This window comes from Schistocerca gregaria, chromosome 7, assembly GCF_023897955.1.
Source record: "Schistocerca gregaria isolate iqSchGreg1 chromosome 7, iqSchGreg1.2, whole genome shotgun sequence".
Classification (NCBI taxonomy): Eukaryota; Metazoa; Arthropoda; class Insecta; order Orthoptera; family Acrididae; genus Schistocerca; species Schistocerca gregaria.
Genome location: NC_064926.1, coordinates 558,971,033 through 558,984,073, shown reverse-complemented (window position 1 = coordinate 558,984,073; position 13,041 = coordinate 558,971,033). Strand labels below are relative to the sequence as shown.

General features: G+C 41.4%; 1 protein-coding gene across 6 annotated transcripts in view; it reads left to right on the top strand.

The window, feature by feature from the left end:
* Window positions 1–13,041, top strand: part of LOC126281932 (neurobeachin) — a 2,071,601-nt gene that overhangs the window by 1,904,006 nt on the left and 154,554 nt on the right. The gene's annotated exons all lie outside the window — the stretch shown is intronic.

The window sequence follows — 13,041 nt, the reverse complement described above, 5'->3', positions numbered from 1 at the left end:
GACTAGAAATACGTGAACAAGGCAAGTTTGCACCTGTAAGGAATTTGTGGAAGAAATGGGTAGAGATACTACATAAATTATACAATCACAATATTTTTGGCACAATAGACGAACAACTTGTATTCGCACGAAGTAATGGCCGCTATCGACAGGGGATCTCAAGTTGATTCCGTATTTCTAGATTTCCGGAAAGTTTTTGACACCGTTCCTCACAAGCGACTTCTAATCAAGCTGCGGAGCTATGGGGTATCGTCTCAGTTGTGCGACTGGATTCGTGATTTCCTGTCAGGAAGGTCGCAGTTCGTAGTAATAGACGGCAAATCATCGAGTAAAACTGAAGTGATATCAGGTGTTCCCCAGGGAAGCGTCCTGGGACCTCTACTGTTCCTGATCTATATAAATGACCTGGGTGACAATCTGAGCAGTTCTCTTAGGTTGTTCGCAGATGATGCTGTAATTTACCGTCTAGTAAGGTCATCCGAAGACCAGTATCAGCTGCAAAGCGATTTAGAAAAGATTGCTGTATGGTGTGTCAGGTGGCAGTTGACGCTAAATAACGAAAAGTGTGAGATGATCCACATGAGTTCCAAAAGAAATCCGTTGGAATTCGATTACTCGATAAATAGTACAATTCTCAAGGCTGTCAATTCAACTAAGTACCTGGGTGTTAAAATTACAAACAACTTCAGTTGGAAGGACCACATAGGTAATATTGTCGGGAAGGCGAGCCAAAGGTTGCGTTTCATTGGCAGGACACTTAGAAGATGCAACAAGTCCACTAAAGAGACAGCTTACACTACACTCGTTCGTCCTCTGTTAGAATATTGCTGCGCAGTGTGGGATCCTTACCAGGTGGGATTGACGGAGGACATCGAGAGGGTGCAAAGAAGGGCAGCTAGTTTTGTATTATCGCGTTATAGGGGAGAGAGTGTGGCAGATATGATACACGAGTTGGGATGGAAGTCATTACAGCATAGACGTTTTTCGTCGCGGCGAGACCTTTTTACGAAATTTCAGTCACCAACTTTCTCTTCCGAATGCGAAAATATTTTGTTGAGCCCAACCTACATAGGTAGGAATGATCATCAAAATAAAATAAGAGAAATCAGAGCTCGAACAGAAAGGTTTAGGTGTTCGTTTTTCCCGCTCGCTGTTCGGGAGTGGAATAGTAGAGAGATAGTATGATTGTGGTTCGATGAACCCTCTGCCAAGCACTTAAATGTGAATTGCAGAGTAGTCATGTAGATGTAGATGTATGGGAAACTGCCCTTTCCGACTGTATATACCTAGGAAACCGGCAAAGTAGGCATGAAGTTTAGGGTAAGGTACTTTGTGACAATGAATCAAGTTATGTGTGGAATATTCAGCCATATACTGGGTGGGAAATGGCCAGGTAGTGCCCCTTAAAAGAACTAAGGTGTAATGGCTGCAACTGAAAGGTCATAACATCACCTGCGACAACTTTTTCGCATGCTGCGAGCTTGTAAAAATTCTGAAGAAGAGGAATACCACAATGGTTGGAACTGTGCGAGAAAACAAGCCTTCCATCCCAGCAAAACTATTGCAGACCAGGGGGATTCGTAGTTACACACCAACATTTGATTTTACAAAGAACACATACCAAATAAAAACAAATGTATTATTGTGGAAAGCACTCAACACCACGATTCAAGAGTCAGTGACGGCACCAAGAGAAATTTTAGGTAATAACGCTACGAAAGGAGCTGTGGACACACGAGACAAGGTTGTTGTCAATTGTACAGTAAAGAGGAACACAACCAGGTGGCCTATTGTTGTATTCTCAGATATTATCGACATATATGCCTATTACTCTTACGTGCTGTACAAGGCAACTAACTTACAATAGGAAGCACCCTACAGCGAAGAAATCTATTCCTAGAAACTCTTGGTGGGCAACTAATTAAGGGGGTATGAAGAGAGAAATCTTCCAAGAGGAAAGGCCCTAAGAGAAGCTGTAAAGAGAACAGCATAGTTTGAATACGCACCCTCCAAATCGGAAGAAACTGATGCTAGGAACAAAAAGGGAACCAGATGTCATCAGTTAAAAACTGTGAACAAAAGTTCAGTGGAATGTGATACGTGTAAAAAATTCACATACAAGAAACATCTTACATACAGGTGTAAAAACTGTTAGCAAAAATTAGGCATTAAAGTTATGCATAATTATAATATTAGGTTATTGTATTGTTTTACTATTATATTATGCGGTTTGAATGGTTAATGCATTTAACTATCTAAATTACAACTATATTTACGATTTAAGTGCACAAATGTGTAAAAATATACTTACAGGAAATAGAAGAAAACGGGTCTTTTTTGACCCGAACATCTTAAGTGTACGTGCAAGATGCAACACCATAGTAGAGTTAAATTACGGTGCAGCGCTATGGACACCTCATAACAACAGAAGGTTGGTGGACATTCGAGATAAAGAGGAGTCTTTTCTTTCAGAGGCCTTCCATTTATACCTGATTCAGAGGTCGATTGGCTGTCTGAAAGTGCATCGGTCTCATCGTCCTTCGCTTCCAGACACTCACTTTGCCATCAGTGCCTAATTATAATCAGTAGTTGTCAAACTGAAAGCAAACGAGCCAATGAACAACAGCGCTGATACTGTAACGATATCTCACAGTGACCTCGCATGTTTCACCGATGTTTAACTGTCATCAGTGGACTCCATTTATTTTTGCAAATAATAATAAATAATAAATAAATAATCTTTATGTATCTGTCTCGTCATCTGCAATGCAATGCAGTTTGTCAGGTGCAAGACATATGAACTGTTAATCGGTGTGTGGATACGCCTAAGAAAGCAGTGGTGGTGATGACACTCTCTCCCAAGCCAAGTGGTTCGGACGTTATTCCTGTTTGAGAAGACTTACACACACTCAAGCGCGAAAGAAAGAGGCGGGAAAATGATAGTGGGTTCATGACCCTCCCCCAAACAATATTTTATTAACGGTATTTATATTTTTACATATCTTAGATTCCAAATATTTCTAACTTTCGAGCAGTATACTAACTTCTGAAAACTGGATTGGCTTGTAGCCGGACTAGCTAGAACTGCTGAAAACATTACAGCAAAAAAAAAAAAGACGCACATTCACTGGTTAGCCATACCTACGGTCAACAACAGATCTGACGCGGTTCGTCAGTTCACTGGTGGAAACCACAGGAAGTTGTGCAAGGCGAGGCGGCAGGGGGAAGACTATGGAAAAAATAAAAGGAACTTAGGAGAAAATAACTAAAAGATACAGTTTTTCCCCCTGTTTACCGATCACATACTCGTAATCTGCAGACTGGTGTTCACCACTTCTATTGTATACTGTCTAAATTAAGATGATGATAGAGTTGTGAAAGTCTGCGCTATTAACGTTGTTAAATGATTACATAACACAAATATTTCCCAACTTCTTGTGCGTATACATTTCTAATTATATACGTCCCTCACAACGGGAGGGCACGAATTGGGAAATTCAGATTGTAATGAGGCTTGGTTGGCTTGTATGTAGTTTACTTAAAGGATGTTATCGTGTAGCTTGCAGTGAAAGACATCGGGCAGCCAATTCTCAGAAAAAAGTTTCATTTACCCACACATTATATACTAGTTCGCTGAACGCCTGAACTCATGTAAAAGTAGCTCATGCTTGATTTTTAATCTGCTGATCTGGGTTCAATCCCACCTTCCGCAAATCTTTTTTTTCTTTAGTAATAATAATAAGGATATTTAAATAAAATAACCAGAACTGTATGTGACATAACTGTTTGTTAGACCTAATGAATCGAATTAAAATCAATATTGTATTTTAAAATAATTAAATGAAACTGTTATTGCATTTATCACGAATCATGTGGGAGAATAAAAGTAATCTTCTTTATATTAAAACTATATAACATTTTTTGTACAAGAACTTGGAGTTACTATTACTTAACTATTTTAAAATACAATATTAATCGCAACTCATTTCATTAGGTCAAACAAACAATTGCGTCACATATAAAGTAAAATCATTTATGATTTCATGTAAGATAAGTTTTGGTTATTTTATGTAAAAATCATTCTAATTATTACTGAACAAAAAAAGATTGGCAAAAGCTGCGATTGAACCTGGATCAGCAGATTAAAAATAAAGCGTGCTGCCAATAACCTATTTTTACATAATCTCAGGCATTGATTAAACTAGCATATTAAGTGTGGGTAGAACTATGAAACGTTTTTCCTGGAAATTGGCTGGCCAATGCGTTGTACTACTACTAGAGGATAACATCCTTTAGGTAATCTACAAGCCAGCTGAAAGTGATTAAAGCGGTGTACTTAGCACTGATGATGTGAACAAATTATTATTATTTTTATATTAAAACATTTTATATAATTTATCGTTATAACTTATCATTGAAATCTTAGTTGTCTAAAGCTCAGTAATACTAGGTGTGACGGCAAGTCATATTTGGGGTAGGAGACAATAACAAAGTACGACCCCTGCCCTCCTCCCTCCTCCCCCCTCCCCACAGAACCGAACCCCGTGCCCGCGCCTGCGTGACACACTACACTAAGCGAGCGGTAAACCTTGAATTGGAGCAGTGACGTCAGCGTACGCCCCTTCAAGCAGGGATAACGTCAGCAGCGTCATCGTCGTTGCACCTTTCTCACAGATGCCTTTGCATTAGTTTGTGGTGCCTCTGATAATGACGAAACATCAGCGGAACTTGTGTAGGCGGAAAAATGTAGAAAATTGTGTTTGGTCATGTCAGAACCCATTCAAAACATACTCCGTACTGACAGTGTTCTGTTTGTCAGTAATATTCTCATCTTTCCGATAGTGTAATTTCCAGCCCCATCTTTTATGAGCGTTAAAATTTTCTTCCACTTGCTGATTGAAAACACATATGGATACTTGAGTAAGAAGTTGTTAATTTACATAAATGATTGCCACGTGTTGTGCGGCGCTACTGACGAATGATTTACGTTTTTTGTCACTGCTTTTAAAGAGAAAACTAAAATAAGTTGTGCAGCTCTTACAAGTGCAGCGGTGGAACTGGAAGGTGTCCAGGATTTCAGTTTAAATACTCTGTAAATACTTGTGTTTCCTGTGTTTAGCAGTTTCGCCGTTTCATTTGCCGGCTTCAGAGATGTGACAGTTCTGACATGGGGAATTTATATTTCGCTTTGAAGTCCGAACTCTCCCGGCCAAGATTCCGTTTTTCTTGGAACCACCTGTACGGGAACGCTTGGCGCTGCTCCATTCGGACGAAGATAACGCATGCTACCGGTTCACAGATTCCCAGAACTCAATTGTGCATGCCTAGAACGGGTAACGATTTCCTGTTACGGAGGAAATGCATTCCGACTTGGGAACGTACTTTACTGTGATGCGAACGATAAATTAAATGTCAACAGGACAGACACAGCCGTGTCTTTCCTTAGCTACGTGCTCTAGTTAGAAAAGAGAAATCTGTGGGGTGTCTGTTTATACTTCCGATTTATCCGTCAAGTTCTCAGAATGTGGTAATTGCTTGATGCCAGAGAATGTCCTGTCGACAGTCAAAAAGAAATCTTCATAGGATATGGTGAGCCGGAGAAACGTCGCAAAATTAGTTAGCAGCCGTCGGTGCTTTGAACTTTACTCTTCCTTCCTACCTTTCCGATGTTTACCTTTTGTAACACCCCAATTACAGCAACCCTAATGAACAACCCTTTGTGGTAAAAGAAGTAGGAAAATTAGTCATCCTGACAGTGACGGCAGCTACTGACGACAAAATTTACACTTGTGATAATTTGATCAACAGGAATGTCACGTTAATAATAATATTTATCATGAAATAGAGACCGAATGAAAGAATGTGATAGGATACGCAACAAAAACATAAAAGGAAGAATTGTAAAATAATTAATAACGAAGTTTGAAGCCCAGATGGTAAATTGGCCAAAGATAAAATTTACCACAGAAGAGAGTTGTAGCCACATCAAAAAGGAAGTTCGATGTGACTACTATGTAACTCGGGCATGGAAATGTTAGCTTCAGTAGCTGTGTAGTCGCTATCTAGTACTATTGCGATAGTAAGATGCATATAAGTGCTACCAAATTGTTTTAGGCTAATCGGAAGTTTGAAAGTTTTTCTATATAAATGGTTCAAATGGCTCTGAGCACTGTGGGACTTAACATCTATGGTCATCAGTCCCCTAGAACTTAGAACTACTTAAAGCTAACTAACCTAAGGACAACACTCAACACCCAGCCATCACGAGGCAGAGAAAATCTCTGACCCCACCGGGAATCGAACCCGGGCGCGGGAAGCGAGAACGCTACCGCACGACCACGAGATGCGGGCTTTTGCTATATAGACTGAAGTATTATTCAGAGGTCATCCTAAAGCAAAGTCACCTTTACCGTAAGGAAGGTAACGGGATGCGGAGGTTCACTACGAAATTAAATCGTGTGAGATTTGTGATGGAACTTAGCCTTCGTGATACTGAATAAGTAGTAACATTCAAGGACATTGAAAAAGAAAGATCGCCGACAGAAAAACAATTATTAGTCTCGAGTAGGTAACAGACAAACAGAACTTAGAATGTTGTCAGAAGTTGTCGTCAACGACAGGATTACTGATGTAAACGGAAGCAGTTCCCTGAGTGCTCAGCGTAGGGACAATTAATTACAAGGAACAATAAATTTTGATTCAGATTTTAATTCTTCGTGTCGTGAATACACATTATCATGTGTGTTAGTGACAATTAATTGACTATTAGAATATTGTGAAGTGAAAAGTGAATTCATGGTTATTTAACAGTGAACAGTTATCGATTTGTCACAAGATTACGATGCATTTTGAATATTGCTTAAGTATATGTTATCTCTGGAATTACGTTGTGTAGTTATTGAGTGCCGACCGGGGTGGCAGACCGGTTCTAGGCTTTACGTTCTGGAACCGCCCGACCGCTACGGTCGCAGATTCGAATCCTGCCTCGGGCATGGATGTGAGTGATGTCCTTAGGTTAGTTAGGTTTAAGTAGTTCTAAGTTCTCGGGGACTGATTATCTCAGAAGTTACGTCCCATAGTGCTCCGAGCCATTTGAACCATTTTTTAGTTATTGAACACACGTCGTAGCGACGTTTTGCCGACGGAATAACAATTTATTAACTTAACATCCTCGCAATTCCATAATGTGGCTACAACTTGAGTGATTAACTGAAGATTCAATACTTTGTATTGTTAATATTCAACATCCATTATCTAACCGGGCATAATAAAAAGAAGAACTACAGTTAGCCAGTTCGCGCAAGCTGAAAGTCTGTCGCGGACTCACAACAAAAGAAAACTGATGGTCATTTCAGATCGAGGGAGCCATCGCGTCATCGAGTGGTGCAATTGCCGCGTTTATCAGTGAAGAAGCGCTGCTCTATCGAAGTATTGACATTAATCACGAAAGACGGTATCTGAAATATGAGCAAACCACGCGAGGAATGTGTGTTTTTCTGCTAGTTACAGGGTGGCGTTGTCCCGACTGGAACAACCATCACCACTGAGCCGTGTCAACTCTAAGGAGACGCTGACGCCACAAGTTACACTTTTCGCTACCGCATGGAGAAGACCGCTGCAAGATTACAGCTATCTTTCTCAGACAGCGAATTACGGAGGTTTACCTGGAATAGTTAGGGCGAAGAACACTGCAACTATTATTCACGTTATCAATATCTTCGATTGGCATCAGGTGAGACCCAGCGTGCAAGTTTAGACTCTGCCGCGCTTCATCGTGTGCCTGCTGTTCTTGTAATGGCGCTACCTCCTCATTCCAAGGACCATTTGCACTGGGCAAGTCGCATTTCACGCTCTTTGCCGTCGCATCCCATTAAAATGCCAGGATTAAGATGTGCTGCCCGAATTCTGTCTCGTCAGACAGCTTGTGAAGAAGCTATATCTTTTCACGCACGAGAGCTTGAAATATATCCACATGACAAGACAGAAGTAATGTACCAGTACACCGATAGAGGACACGGAATAAGAACTTACTATTAGATCTTGGGCAGCTATACGGATACTATTCGAAAACCTGTAGTCACTTTTGTTTCGTACTTACGTCACTAACGAGACTACGGCGAAGATGAAGTGCTTGCTACAGAGAAATATTTTCTCAACAATTGAATTAAGATATTTTTAATCACATTCTTAAATTATCGATGCAGTTCCAGAAATGAGTGCTTTACAAAAATGACTAGCGGATCTATTGTTGTTTCCTCGCCAGCTATTTCATCCGTCGAAAGTGTATTTTAAGCCTTGCAATACTGTCTGCTTTTCGAGGGGAGTACGCTGTGTGGTGGGGTGCGATTTCATCGCCTTCGTCTCAGCCGTCAGCTCATTCTGTAGTGACGTCGTCGACGGGACGTTAATCCCTGACCTTCCGTTTTTTACCATCGGCAGCACAAATATAATGCTGCACCCCTCACGTGGTCATCACGGTTTCGCTGACCAAGTACAGCTGAACTACAACATTCATGCTTTGCAGAAGGCATGTAACAATGAACGAATACCTTTTGTGTAATTTACATTGCATTTCCCAACCGACAAGCTGTATGATTTCTTTCTTTGTAGTATCTGACTGAAAAATATGACATGTGATACATGTGAAGTCTTCCAATGTTTCTTTGTATAAGCCCACAACGTAGGTAATATTAAAGTCTCAGTTCCTTTAAAATAAAATAAAAAAGTCACACGACAACAGGTTATAATGCTGGGCTTGTAGTTGTAAGATTCTTAGTCAGACCTCTGCTTCTAATTTCTATACCACTTCTCGTTCCGTTTTCAGATCTCTGAATTTCAGTGCACTTTATGCCTACCTTGTCGAAGAAGTATGTTGCAGTTATATGCAAAGCATTTTGCAAGAGAGCATAATAGTCTATCTGACTCAGTTCTGTATCTGGTTGCAAGAAGTCTTAATCGCAATCCATTAGTGTTGAACTGAAATTATGCTGGAAGCGAATTTTGTGCAGCTATAACCGGCACTTTAAAAAATACGAGGTTAGATTGTTTTGCTAATTGGTTTGCTGATAATGGCTGATACTGCATTTACATTCGTACTATCACAAAGTTACTGATCAGGAAATCCAGCGAGATTTGTTATTTTTTCGGTATCCCTTATGGCGCGCTTTAGCATTGCGGAACGCCCTTCCACGAAGCTAATTTTTACATCTTTGCGTAAGATTAGTGCAAACACATGCTCTCTTGGCTGCTTTGTCCTCAGCTGTAAACAGACACTTGCCTGAATTACAATTCACAAGCGATTAGCAACGGTATGTCCGAATCTTTAGCCTCGGCCCAATTTTTGTGTTTCATCGTTGTAATCTTAAGGGATACGAGCTTAGCGTCTCCGTGCGAATTGGTGTGTCATCGAAACTCAGTGTTCTTGCATTCAGTGCTGTGTTTTTAAAATTTGGAGCGGATGTTTGTCTGTTAACTCACCGTGAAAGTAAGAAGAAAATTGGGATTGTATTATAATCTATTGTATCGAACTGGGGACCTAGAAACGACGGAGAGGCTTCGTCCCCGCCGTAGCCCTCAGTGGTACTCAACCGCACAACAGGCTACAGCAGTCCACTTACCACACCGCCGCCCCCACACCGAACCCAGGCTCATTGTGCGGTTTACGCGTACGAGGAGACAGTGTTTGCACAGCAATCGCCGACACAGGGTAACAGAGGCGGAATAAGGGGAACCACCAGCCCGCGTTCGCCGAGGCGGATGGAAAACCACCTTAAAAACCATCCACAGCGTGGCCGGCACACCAGACCTCGACACTAATCCGCCGGGCGGATTCTTGCCGGGGACCTGCACGCCTTCCCGCTCGAGAATCAGTCCTATAGACTGCACGGCTAGCCGGGCGTGCACATTGGGTTTATTTACCTTATATACTCAGGATCATAATGGTTTTGATATCAGTGCTTTCATTATAAAAATGTCAAAAATTTACAACTTATTGTAAAAATCTTTGTGGTGTAATAGATACGTTAAGCCGTATTCCGGTGTTAAAGTGAATCATCAGTTTCAGTTTTAAAAAAGGAAGGTAATTCGATTTACAAGTTGCACTTGTGTTTGGAATAGAGGCTGTATTGGTAACATCTCAAAATGATATTGGAAGCTGGTTGAAAACAAACAGTGAACATACGTACGAAAAGGCAACACAAGCAGCGATTAGATTGCATTTCTCAGTACTCTAAAGAAACTTTCGCTTAGTAATCTCACCCATTGTAAACTCTTATTTTATGTTAGCTACTTTTGTTCATTAAAAATTCAACTCTTCATATAAAAACACCCTTCATTATGATTTGTGTAATTTCTCGCAGTAGTAAGAAAAATATAGTCATTGAGAGCAAATTTGTTTCTCAACTGTAGCGTGTCTATAGAGAAGAATTACCTTTATTGTATTTCTTTGGTGACACAGATTGTTTTCAGTGTTTTGGTTCTTTAGTTTGTTGACTGAATATGCGCAAGAGAACAAACAGCTAACAGAGGAATTTCGCTACAGGGACCTAGTTAAGCAGATCCTCACAATACGTAGGCTTTCTTACCGTTGTAGTTTGTCTTTCGTAGGGCACATATATTTTTACGTTTATACAACAACACAAGATCACGCAAGTGCAACTGCTTTACGAAGTCTTGGCAGAAACCCTGACGTTGGAATTTTCGCTCCGAAATACGTATCGAAAATTAAAAGACCATGTTGTGAATGTCGTCAGACATTTATTGATGATATGTATGTATTTCACTGTCTGTGTACCACTTGAAACCATTATGGATTCGTTAACATCGTACTTGTAACATTATGCGAGAATTTCTCAGTAGAACAGACGGCCGGCTGCGTCAGAAAACTGCTGATAGTAAAGTGTAATGCAGTTTTCATTCCGTAGTTCGTTCTAGGATTAGTACACTATGTGATCAAATGTATCCGGACATCCACAAAAGCATACGTTTTTCATATTAGGTTCATTGTGCTGCCACCTACAGCCAGGTACTCCATATTAGAGACCTCAGCAATCATTAGACATAGCGAGACAGCAGAATAGGGCGCTCCGCGGAAATCAGGGACTTCGAATGTGGTCAGGTGATTGGGTGTCACTTGTGTCATACGTTTGTTCGCGAGATTTCCACACTCCTACACACCCGTAGGTTCACTGTTTCCGATGTGATAGTGAAGTGGAAACACGTACAGCACAAAAGCGTACAGGCCGACCTCGTCTGTTGACTGACAGAGACCGCCGACAGTTGAAGAGGATCGTAATGTATAACAGGCAGAAATCTAACCAGACCATCACACAGGAATTTCAAACTGCATTAGAATCCACTGCAAGTATTATGGCCGTTAGGCGGGAGTTGAGAAAACTTGGATTTCATGGTCGAGCGGCTGCTCATAAGCCACACATCCACACATCACGCCGTAAATGCCAAACGACGCCTCTCTTGGTGTAAGAAGTATGGCCGAGCGTTTCTAGATGCTTCAGTCGGGAACCGCGCGACTACTACGGTCGCAGGTTCGAATCCTGCCTCGGGCATGGATTTGTGTGATGTCCTTAGGTTAGTTAGGTTTAAGTAGTTCTAAGTTCTAGGGGACTGATGACCTCCGCTGTTAAGTCTCATAGTGCTCAGAGCCATTTGAACCATTTTTTTCATTTTTGTAAGGAGCGTAAACATTGGATGATTGAACAGTGGAAAACCGTTGTGTGGAGTGACAGATCACGGTACACAATATGTCGATCCAATGGCAGGGTGTGGATATGGCGAATGCCTGGTGAACGTCATCTGCTAGCGTGTGTAGTACCAACAGTAAAAATCGTAGGCGGTGGTTTTACGCTGTGGTCCGGTTTCTCAAAAAAATGGTTCAAATGGCCCTGGGCACTATGGGACTCAACTTCTGAGGTCATTAGTCCCCTAGAACTTAGAACTAGTTAAACCTAACTAACCTACGGACATCACACACATCCATGCCCGAGGCAGGATTCGAACCTGCGACCGTAGCCGTCGCGCGGTTCCAGGCTGCAGCGCCTAGAACCGCACTGCCACATCGGCCGGCGTATTTCTCATGGAGGGGGCTTGCACCCCTTCATATTTTGCGTGAAACAATCACAGCACAGGCCTACATTGATGTTTTAAGCACCTGTTTGCTTCCCACTGTTGAAGAGCAATTCGGGGATGGCGACTGCATATTTCACCACGATCGAGCACCTGTTCATAATGTACGGCTTTTGACGGAGTGCTTACACAACAATAACATCCCTGAAATGGACTGGCCTGCACAGAGTCCTGACCTAAATCCTATAGAACACCTTTGGTATGTTTTGGAACGCCGACTTCGTGCCAGGCCTCACCGACCGGCATCGATACCTCTCCTCAGTGCCGCACTCTGTGAAGCCATTCTCCAAGAAACCTTCCAGCACCTGATTGAACGTATGCCTGTGGAAGTTGTCATCAAGGCTGATGTTGGGCCTACACCATATTGAATTCCAGCATTACAGATAGAGGGCTCCAGGAACTTGTAAGTCATTTTCAGCCAGGTGTGGATGGTACTGCCACTTGATAATGTTTGTGTGTTGTGAATGTAAGTGAAAATCGGAGAAATGAGAAAACTGTAACGACCCCTTGCCAATATTCTGCTTGAAGGGAAAAAAATCCCAGTTAATGAACTGTTGGAAAAACTGCAAAACTGGACTGATTTTTCAGTTTGTGTCATTATATCACCAGCAGACTGTATTCATCAACAAATCAGACACAGGGGATATCATTTTTTGTTAATGAACGGCTTCTTCTGGTGTCGTTATGAGTTATACGCATAAGAAATTTGTAAGATTCTAAGAATAATTAACAGTTGTACCCCAGTTACATTCCAGTGGCGTGTTTGAATAAACGTTTTTAAGCCATCTACGCTCAGCTTCGTTCATACTTGATGGCTTGCCTGCAGCGACCGGCCAATTTAGTTGAGCATTACATTTTCCCGACATAGTGTTGTCTGGAACAGCTACCAGAAAAAATATT